An 11,852-nucleotide genomic window follows, 5' to 3' on the forward strand; every position below is an offset into this window, starting at 1 on the left:
ATACAGTATTTGCAGGTAGATACATCTATATCAAGCATCACAGAAAACAGCGGGCAATGCTATATATGCGCAACCAGCCGGTACCACAAATGTGAGTGTTTGTTTGCTTTGCATCACAAAGGCAAACACCAACAAGAGAAGCATGCATATGGCACCAGTAGGGGTAACAGGAATACCACGTATGCAAGCTGACATGTCATGGCTTGGATAGGTTTGAGAAACCTTGCTACTTGCCACCACAAGTATGTGGCTCCTCGAACATGACAAACAATGCACAGTTGTAAAGATGGGGAAGATATCTATCTATCTATATATCTATCTATCTATCTATCTATCTATCTATCTATCTATCTATCTATCCATAGCCAGTGCCACAAGATACAAAATTAAACAAAGGTCTGGAAATGTTGAGGCTTCTCTTGCAAGGGCCTTGCCAGTACACACATTTACTCCTATCTAAGCGTCTCCATGGATACCCCTAGCTCAATAAATTCCTTCCATAGTTATATACATCTTTATGGTTGCGTCCAATATTTTCGTCACCCCATAATCCATTGCACCAAAAGCCTCCACCATGGCAAATCACCTTTTTATATCGCAGAACATTTTCAAAAATGGCACTTACATTTGTTAAACGTGTGAATATTTTGAAGTGACACATACATTTTTTCTGTATGGTCCAAGCATTTTCTAAAAGTTAAGCCAACATTTTTGTTACACAACATTAACATATTTTTAATGTTTGATGAACACTCTTTATACATCTGATTCAGCAACAACTGATATGGACCGGAGGGAGTAACTTATTTTTTAAAATTTATGCAATTAATATTTTTTAAATAAAATATAAACAAAAAAGTTTGTGACATCATAAAAGCATCACTATGCAAATGGCTGCTGAGCCGGCTTGGCATGTCATTGCTTGGATTGGCTCGAGAAACCTTGCTACTTGTCACCACAAGGGCATGGCCCCTCTAACATGACAAACAACACACAGTTCTAAAGAGGAAGATATCTATCTATCCATCCATAGCCAGTGCCACTAGATAGAAAATTGAAAAAAAGGCTGGCAAATGTTGAGGCTTCTCTTGTAAGAGCCCTGCCAGTACACACATTTACACCTATTTAAGCGTCTCCATGGATATCCCTAGTTCATTAAATTCCTTCCATAGTATATACATCTTTATGGTTGCGTCCAATATTTCCATCACCCCAGGATCCGTTGCACAGAAAGTCGCCGCCATGGCAAACTACCTTTAAGTTTAGCAGCAACAGTTGGAGCTACCACCGGGGTTTAAGTTCCACCGGACGGATGAAGAGATCATCAACTTCTATGTGGTCCCCAAGGTACTGGATGAAAACTTTGCCGCCGTGGTGATTCAGGATGTGCACCTCAACAAGTACGAGCCATGGGAGCTACCAGAGAAGGCGAATATGGGGAGAAGGACTGGTACTTTTACTGTCGAAAGGACCGAAAGTACCCCACCAGGATACGAACCAACCGGGCGACGAAAGTTGGCTATTGGAAGGCCACCGGAAAGGACAAGGAGATCTTCCACCCATCGCTCACGCTCATCGGCATGAAGAAGACAATTGTCCTCTTCATGGGCCGGGCGTCTAGGGGGGAGAAGACTAACCTGATCATGCATGAGTATAGTCTCGAGAGCAACAAGCAACTGACATACAACCCATCCATCGCCATCTCCAGTTTCACCACCACCAACGCGGCTTCCAAGGTATATAATAAATTGATAGTATAGTTGTACTCACGAATCATCAACATGCCAGTAGTAGTTAGCTACTTATTTTGAACAAGAGGGGGGTCCCCACCTGAATATTACTCAAAGTAGCCAATACATGGGAACAATTACAAGGTTGCGTCGATGCGTGAGTGGAGGTAAAGCCACCATGACAAAGTGTCCTCCTTTTGAGTATGTTCCCAGAATGTATAGGTCAAAAGAGAAGAATCAACAATAATGTTCTTACTAGTAGGTCATGGAGTTTCATGAGTCCTAAATGTTCTAAAGGATCGAAAGGTTGGCCGAGCCCAATGTTGGAATCGAGGCCTAGCGGAGTCTCTGTGTCCCCAATTCGTGAGATGGGCACTTGTACATGGGTGCCTAAATACCCAAGTTATGCAATATATTTGCGGAATGTGAGCCGTTTATGACAAAGTATGATTGTCATCTAGGACAACAGCGTCACACCCGGGGTGTGCTACTGATCATAGTTGATTTGCACTTATTTAATTTATGTATGTTTGTAGGGACAGTGGGTGGTTTGCAGGATCTTCCATAAGAGCACCGGACTAAAGAAGGTGGTGATGCCGTTATATGCCATGCCAATGTCCATGGGAGCAGAACATCAGCAGGGCTTCGTCAACTTTGATACATTGCCTCCTCTCATGAACTATGACATGTGGTCAACATTGGCCCATCCACCGCTGTTTCCTGGAGCTTCGTACCAGTTGCATGACGTTGAGGCATGCTCATCGGTGATAGTTAGTTTGGCGCTTCCTATGATGAATGGCCACTACTTTGGGAACCAACACCACCAGATGATGGTCACCCCAATGCTGTCGTTATCGCTCTAGCAGCGCCAACAACAACATCAGCAGATGATGATTCATATGGGTGCAAATCAGGGATTCATGGTCGGGGCTAAGCCTGGGAGTGTGCCGTCGTCGATGGTGTCACAAGAGGACGCCGTGGCCGGGCTGAGGAACCACTTCCCTGGGAACGCTGCGACAACAGTAGTTGGCGAGACCTCGTCAGTGAACTTGGGTATGGAAGATATTTGGCAGTACTGATGATCAGATAACCCAACACTACTAGTTTTTCAATTGAGTGTATGTGTATTAGCTTTTATATGCACTACCCACCGCCACCGGGGTTCAACTAGCTACATATGCATGTGTTGTAAAATACTGCCAGGTGTACATCATGCATCTTTTAAACCCATGTAGAATAAACTATTTTTGTAATTATAATTTTCCATTAATTATTTTAGTGTGAATTTGATCACATGTGTGCATAGTATTTGGAAATGAATTTTGGGCATGCACCGACCTAGAGGGAGTTCCATCCACGACATACACACTTATTTACACTTTGAAATGTGTGCCAATAAACTATTACTTACACTTTTAAATGTGTGTTAGTAATTTTATTCCACATCTAATCCAGGGAGAACTTTTGTGGCGATGTCCAAGGGAGCAACATGCTCTACACCATGAGTTTGACACATGCATCATGCAGCATGTGAAATTTTTTATGCACGTCTAAATTTTTTCCAATACATGATTGACATTTGTTTTCTTCTAAGTACATGTTTTGATGTCTACTTTTTTCACACATTATCTACATGTTTTGTATAATCTAAACATTTTTAAATACATTAACATTTTTTCAAAAACATGTTTTGAGTATTTTTTGAATAAGTGTAAACATTTTTCAAATGTACTTCGAAACACTTTGTCTAATGATACTAATATTATTTTTAAATATGAAAACATTTCCTTGTATTGTATAATTTTTTTTAAAATAACACAAACATAACTTTGAAACGCGTGAACATTTTAGAAAATATAATGTAAAATTTATTGAGTGGTTCGAAACATTTTTGAAAAATTTATGCATACATTTTTTATATTCTAGAACGTTTTTTAGAAATGGCAGTTACATTTGTGAAATGTGTGAATATTTTTAAATGCATTTTTTTGCATGGTACAACTTTTTTCTAAAAGTTGAGCCAACATTTTTGTTACACTGCATGACCATATTTGTAATGTGTGCTGAACACTCTATATACATATGATTCAGCGACAACTGATATGGATCGGAGGAAGTAACTTAATATTTTTTTAAATACATGCAATTTTTATTTTGAAAAAATAAAATATAAACAAAAGAAAATCGTCTGTGAAGTCATCAAAGCGTAAGCCTGCGAATGACTGCTGGGCCGGCCTGGCATGTCATGGCTTGGATAAGCTCGAGAAACCTTGCTACTTGTCACCACAAGGGCATGGCCACTCTAACACGACAAACAACACACAGTTGTAAAGACGAAGATATCTAATCTATCCACCCATAGCCAGTGCCACTAGATGCAAAATTAAAAAAAGGCTTGGAAATGTTGAGGCTTCTCTTGCAAGAGCCCTACCAGTACACACATTTACTCCTATTTAAGCGCCTTGATGGATATTCCTAGCTCATTAAATTACTTCCATGGTTATATACATCTTTATGGTTGCGTCCAATATTTCGGAGCGAAAATGGACGGAACTGTGTGCTACCACATTTGTTTCCATATTTTTTTGCAGAAGCGGAAACAAATACAGAAACCCCAGAAATGAATACGGAAACAGATACTACCGGAAATGGACACGGAGCGAATACAAGGCGAACACGAAAACAAAAGTGGGCGTTGACCGGAAATTAAAAACCCCCTTTAATCATAGAGAAATACCCACAAAAATAAACAAATTTAATGAGTTGTTAACATGGCTACAAAATAATATCATTATGTTAGCAACTTAGTGTAGTGTTATAGTAGTACTGGACAATTGCGTATAGGGTCAAGGTGAGTTTTTGTGTGGTAGTAGAAGTTGGGCCTCAGATCCATTCTACTAATTGTGCCATTTTGTGTTGTTTGGTGGTTGAGCTACAAAACAACCATAGGTCTATAGTAAAAACGGAAATTCCATATTCACGGAAATGGAAAGCTCCGTTTCCATGCCCGTTCCACTGGAAAACACCGTTCCATTTTTGTTTCCGTTTCCGCATAACAAATTCCATTTTCACTTTCATTTTGCAAATTTCCGTTTCCGTTTTCACATTTCCTCTCCATTTCCATTTTTCCTCCGGAAAAACGGAAAGTTTCCACTCCATTTTCATCCCTACCCCAGGATCCATTGCACAAAAAGCCTCCACCATGGCAAACTACCTTCAAGTTCAGCAGCAACAGTTGGAGCTACCACCGGGGTTTAGGATGTGTGGTCTCCGAGGTGCAAATGCAAACTTTGCCGCTATGGCGATTGAGGATGTGAAATTCAACAAGTACGAGCCATGGGAGCTACCAGAGAAGGTGTATATGGGGGAGAAGGAGTAGTACTTTTACTGCCGAAAGGATCACAAGTACCCCATCGGGATACAAATGAACCGAGTGATGGATGTCGGCTATTGGAAGGCCACCGTAAAGGACAAGGAGATCTTCCACCCACCTCTCATGCTCATCGGCATCAAGAAGACACCTTTCTTCTACAAGTGTCGGGCGCCTAGAGGGGAGAAGACCAACTGGATCATGCATGAGTATAGGCTTGAGAGCAACAAGCAACAGACATCCAACCCGCCACCACCACATCCACTGTCACCACCACCAACGCGGCTCACAAGGTATATAATGAAGTGGTATTATTGTAGTACTCATGAATCATCAACATGCTAGTAGCTAGTCAGCTACTTATTTTGAACAATTAGGGGCTATCCCCACCTGAATATTACTCAAAGTAGCCAATAAATGGCAACAATTACAAGGTTGCACAGATGCGTGAGGGGAGGTAAAGTCACCATAACATAGTGGCCTCCTTTTGAGTAGGTTAACTGAACGAATGGGTCAAGAGAGAGAAATCAACAAGAATGTTCTTACTAGTAGGTCCTGGAGTTTCATGAGTCCTAAATGTTCTAAAGGATGGAAATTTTGACCGAGGCCAAATGTTTGAGTCGAGGCGTAGCGGAGTCACCATGTCCCCAATTGCTGAGATGGGAACTTGTACAGTGGTGCCTAAATACCCAAGTTATGCAAGATATGTGCCGAATGTGAGCCGTTTATCACAAAGTGATTGGCATCCGGGACAACAATAATGTTCTTACTAGTAGGTCGTGGAGTTTCATGAGTCCTAAATGTTCTAAAGGATTGAAAGGTTGACCGAGCCCAATGTTGGAATCGAGGCCTGTTTAACAGATGCAGCATGCAACAGGTGACATTTCTTATGCAAGTCTAACATTTTTCCAATACATGATTAACATTTGTTTTCTTCTAAATACGTGTTTTGTTGTCTACTTCTTTTCACACACTATGTACATGTTTCGTGTAATGTAAACACTGTTATACACGTTTAACATTTTTAAATACAAAGCTAACATTTTTTCAAATACATGTTTCTTAGTACTTTTTGAATATGTGTAAAACATTTTTCAAATAAACTTTCAAAAATTTGATCTAATGATACATATATTATTTCTAAATATGATACCATTTCCTTGTATTGTATAAACATTTTTTGAATGACACGAACATAACTTTGAAACACGTGAACATTTTAGAAAATATAATGTACACTTTATTGAGTGTTACCAAACATTTTTCAAAACAATTATGCAAACATTTTTTTATATTGGAGAGCATTTCTCAAAAATGGCACTTACATTTGTGAAACATATAATATTTTTAAATGATACATACATTTTATTCTATGGTACAAGCATTTTCAAAAAGTGGAGCCAACATTTTTGTTTGACTGGCTGAACATATTTTTAATGTGCGATGAACACTCTACATACATCTGGTTCAGTGACAACTGATATGGATCGAAGGAGTAACTTAATATTTACTAAAATACATGCATTTAGTATTTTGAAAAAATAAAAAATAAACAAAAGAAAAATGTTTGTGACCTCATCAAAGCGTCAGCCCACGAATAACTACTGGGCCGGCCTGGCATGTCAAGGCTTGGATAGGCTTGAGAAACCTTGCTACATGTCAGCACAAGGACATCGCCCCTCTAACACGACAAACAACACATTTGTAATGAGGAAAATGTCTATCTATCCATCCATAGCCAGTGCGACTAGATACAAATTTTTAAATAGGCTGGGAAATGCTGAAGCTTCTCTTGCAAAAGCCCTGCCAGTACAGACATTTACTCCTATTAAAGTGCTTCCATGGATATCCCTATCTCATTAAATTCCTTCCATAGTTATATGGATCTTTATGGTTGCTCCAATATTTCCATCACCTTACGATCCATTACACAGAAAGCCTCCACTATGGCAAACTACCTTCAAGTTCAGCAGCAACAGTCGGAGCTACCACCAGGGCTTTGGTTCCACCCGACGGATGACGAGATCATGAACTTCTAAGAGGTCCCCAAGGTGCTCGATGAAAACTTTGCCGCCGTGGCGATTGAGGATGTGAACCTCAACAAGTACGAGGCATGGGAGCTACTGGAGAAGTCGAAGATGGGGGAGAAGGAGTGGTACTTTTACTGCCGACATAGCGGCCTCACCATGACATAGCGGCTTCCTTTTGAGTAGGTTGCACCGATGCGTGAGGGGAGGTAAAGCCACCATGACATAGTGGCCTCCTGTTGATTAGGTTTCCTGAATGTATGGGTCAAGAGAGAGAAATCAAGAAATAAAGTTCTTACTAGTAGGTCGTGGAGTTTCATGAGTCCTAAATGTCTATAGGATGGAAAGGTTGACCAAGGCCAAGACTCGAGGCCTAGTGGAGTCACTGTGCCCCAATTCTTGAGATGGGCACTTGTACGGGGGTGCCTAAATACCCAAGTAATATAAGATATATGCCGAATGTGAGCAGCTTATGACAAAGTGATTGGCATCTGGGACAACGTCACACCCTAATCTGGCTACTGATCATAGTTGAATTGAGCTTATTTAATTTATGTACGTTTGTACGGACAGTGGGTGGTTTGCAGGATCTTCCATAAGAGCACTGTACTAAATAAGGTGCAGATGCCGTCATATGCCATGCCAATGTCCATGGGAGCAAAAGATCAGTAGGGCTTCGTTGACTTAGATACATTGACGCCTCTCATGGACTATGACATTTTGTCAACGGTGGCGCATCCACCACTGTTTCCTATAGCTTCTTAGTACTAGTTGCACGACGTTGGGGCTGGCTCATTGATGATGGTTAGTTTGGCGCTTACTTTGATGAATGGCCACTACTTTGGGAACCACCGCCACCTCATGATGGCCGCCCCAACGCCGCTGTTGTCGCTCTACCAGAGCCAATAACAACATCAACAGATGATGATTCATATGGGTGCGGATCAGGGGTTCATGGCCAGAGTTGAGCATGGGAGTGGGCCGTCGTCGATGGTGTCACATGAGTACGCCGTGATCGGGCTGAGGAACAACTTTCCGGGGAAAGCCGCTACAACAGCAGTTGGTGACACCTCGTCAGTGAACTTGGGTATGGATGAAATTTGGCAGTACTGATGAAAAGATATCCCAAGACAACATATATGTGTGTATGCATGCATAAGTTAATCATTCAGTAGACGGTCAGACGGTATATGCCAACCAACATTTTTTTGCGTCAGGATTTACTTTTCAGTGTGACCTTGAGAGAGTTTGCATGTATGGGATGACCTTTCTCGTCCTAAGTTAGTTCAGAGCTATCGACATAGTAGGTTTTGTCTTCTATCTTCCGCATATTTTTTGAAGAATGAAAATAAGCTGTCAATGGAAATAAGCCATCAATGATTTTTTAAATAAAAAATATAAATTACTTAACAAATTTATTTGAAAAATTCACAAAGAGGTAGAGTTGGAAGCGTGTCCACATCCACCCAAATGTCGATATACCAATTTCATCTTTGGGCCAAATATCGAAGGTTATTTTCATATCCTCCTTACATTCACAGGCCTTGCAAAGTCCTCTCCAAGTTGAGCAACCAAAATGTGAGCTATTTGGTGCATTAAATAGCTCATCCAGAAAAGTGAAACCATGCTTTGTCCTAAGGTGAGCTCTCTCGGTCTGTGTTCTCTCCCTATCTTCGAAACCCAGCTTTTACAGGACATACGGTCTTGCATGACATGAGATGACTATTTGAATTGTAAAAAATAGAAATTACACATTGAAACCAAAAATCGCAAGTCATGCTTAATTATGGAAAAATACTTATCGTCGTTACATACCATAAAAACGTCGAATGTCTCCTTCAGCACAATGGTGAAGCACCTACTATTTTGCAGATGAGGCATCCTATCGCACATACCCCGTACGTCTTCGCAGTAGTCGCACTCAGGGATCCTATCGTCGTCAGACATTTCATGTGTTCATAAGTCAAAGATTACAAATCCATCGCAAATAACAGGAACTCAACACACAGATCATAATTATTCATCATGGGTTGACTGTCGATATGTCGAGTCTTTCGTTGAAAACTCTCATCTCGCGTGGTGTACATGGTGGTCACTCCCTTTGATATATTCACCTGTTGGTGATGGTCGCTCCTCCCTTCGTCCCCGAGTGCATTACACCAAAATGTCTAGCACACAGGAACAAAGGAGAACCGACCCCCACGACAACAGTCGGGATTCCTCCTCTCTGACATTTGCGACTGTCGGTGATGGTCGCTCCTATGTTCATTCGAAAGTGCATTACATCAAAATGCCTAGCACCTTTGAATGAAGAAGAAGCGACCCCCACGATAACAGTCGGGATTCTTCCTCTCTCATATTTTGACAGTATATGGTGGACTCTCCCTCACAAATATTTTGACCATTGGTGATGGTCGCTTCCCCTCCTCTTGTGCGTTACCAAAAATTAGGGGCAAATATGAGTAGTGGGTTTCAGTTAGGGACACAGATGTAAAAGACCCTTTTTTGTATGGTACAAGCATTTTCTAAATGTTGAGCCAACATTTTGGTTACATTGCATGAACATATTTTTAATGTGCGATGAACACGCTATATACATTTGATTCAACGACAACTAATATGGATCGGAGGGAGTACCTTAATATTTTTTGTAAATACATGCAATTAGTATTTTTAAATAAAATATAAATAAAATAGAAAAGTTTGCGACATCATTAAAGCGTCAGCCTGCGAATGACTGCTGGGCCGGCCAGGCCTATCATGGTTGGATAGGCTCGAGAAGCCTTGATACTTGTCACCACAAGGGTATGGCCCCTCTCAGACAGCAAACAACACACAGTTGTAAAGAGGAAGATATCTATCTATCCATCCATAGCCAGTGCCACTAGATACAAAACTATAAAAAAGGCTTGGAAATGTTGAGGCTTCTCTTGCAAGAGCCCTACACACATTTAGCTCATTAAATTCCTTCCATAGTTATATACTTCTTTATCCTTGCGTCCAATATTGCCCTCACCCATGGATCCATTGCACAGAAAGCCTTCACATGGCAAACTTCCTTCAAGTTCAGTAGCAACAGTTGGAGCCTCCAGCGGGGTTGAGGTTCCACCCGACAGATGAGGAGATCATCAACTTCTATGTGGTCCCCAAGGTGCTCGCTGAAAGCTTTGCCGCCATGGCAATTGAGGATGTGAACCTCAACAAGTACGAGGTATGGGAGCTACCGGAGTAAGGCAAAGATGGGGGAGAAGGAGTGGTACTATTACTGCCGACAGGATCGCAAGTACCCCAGCGGGATACGAAAGGACCGGGCGACAGATGTTGACAATTGGAAGGCCGACGGAAAGGACAAGGAGATCTTCCACCCATCCTCACGCTCATTGGCATGAGGAAGACACATGTCCTCCATAAGGGGCGGGGCCTAGGCAGGAGAAGACCAACTGGATCATGCATGAGTATAGGCTCAAGAGCACCAAGCAACTGACATCGAACCAGTCCACCGCCATCTGCACTGTCACCACCACCAACGCGGCTTCCAAGGTATAAAATAAATTGATAGTATAGTAGTACTCATGAATCATCTACATGCCGGTAGCTAGTTAGCTACTTATTTTGAACAATCAGGGGGGAGAATCGCCACCTAAATATTACTCAATGTAGCCAATACATGGCAACAATTACAAGGTTCAACCGATGCGTGAGGGGAGGTAAAGCCACCAAGACATAGTGGCCTCCTTTGAGTAGGTTCCCTGAACGTATGGGTCAAAAGAGAGAATTCAATAATAATGTTCTTACTAATAGGTCATGGAGTTTCATGAGTCCTAAATGTTCTAAAGGATGGAAAGGTTGACCGAGGCCAAGACTCAAGGCCTAGCGGAGTCACTGTGTCCCCAATTCTTGGGATGCGCACTTGTACAGGAGTGTATATACCCAAGTAATGCAAGATACGTGCCGAATATTAGCAATTTATGACAAAGTGATTTGCATCTGGGACAACAACGTCACGCCGGGGGCGTGCTACTGATCATAGTTGATTTGCACTTATTTAATTTATGTATGTTTGTAGGGATAGTGGGTGGTTTGCAGGATCTTTCATAAGAGCACCGGACTACAGAAGGTGGTGATGCCGTCATATGACATGCCAATCTCCATAGGAGCAGACCATTAGAAGGCTTTGTCGACTTAGATACATTGCCTCCTCTCGTGGACTATGACATGTCGTCAACGTTGGTGCATCCACCACTGTTTCCCGGAGTTTCTTGGTACTAGCTACACGACGTTGGGTCTAGCTCATCGATGATGGTTAGTTTGGCGCTTCCTATGATGAATGACAACTTCAGATACCACCACCACCAAATGATGGCCACCCCAACGCCGACATTAGCGACAACAATAACATCAGCAGATGATGATTCATATGGGTTGAGATCAAGGATTCATGGTCGGGCCTGAGCCTGTGAATGGGCCATCGTCGATAGTGTCTCAGGAGGACGTTGTGACCGGGCCGACGAACAACTTCCCAGGGGACGCTGCCGCAACGGCAGTTGGCGACATCTCATCAATGAACTTGGGTATGGATGACATTTAGAAGTATTGATGATCAGATAACCCAAGACAACATATGTTTGTGTGTGCATGCATAAATTAATCATCCATCAGACAGTAGGTCGATATATGCCAACCAGTATATTTGTTTTCATCGTGTTTTACATCTCAGTGTGACCT

General features: G+C 41.8%; 3 pseudogenes; all 3 read left to right on the forward strand.

Moving 5' to 3' along the window:
• Positions 1 to 836: 836 nt before the first annotated feature.
• LOC109782974 (NAC domain-containing protein 87-like) lies at positions 837 to 2,983 on the forward strand (annotated as a pseudogene).
• A 1,395-nt stretch (positions 2,984 to 4,378) lies between these two features.
• On the forward strand, positions 4,379 to 8,240 carry LOC109782975 (NAC domain-containing protein 87-like; annotated as a pseudogene).
• A 1,933-nt stretch (positions 8,241 to 10,173) lies between these two features.
• On the forward strand, positions 10,174 to 11,852 carry LOC109782976 (NAC domain-containing protein 92-like; annotated as a pseudogene).

This window comes from Aegilops tauschii, chromosome 7, assembly GCF_002575655.3.
Source record: "Aegilops tauschii subsp. strangulata cultivar AL8/78 chromosome 7, Aet v6.0, whole genome shotgun sequence".
Taxonomy (NCBI): domain Eukaryota; kingdom Viridiplantae; phylum Streptophyta; class Magnoliopsida; order Poales; family Poaceae; genus Aegilops; species Aegilops tauschii.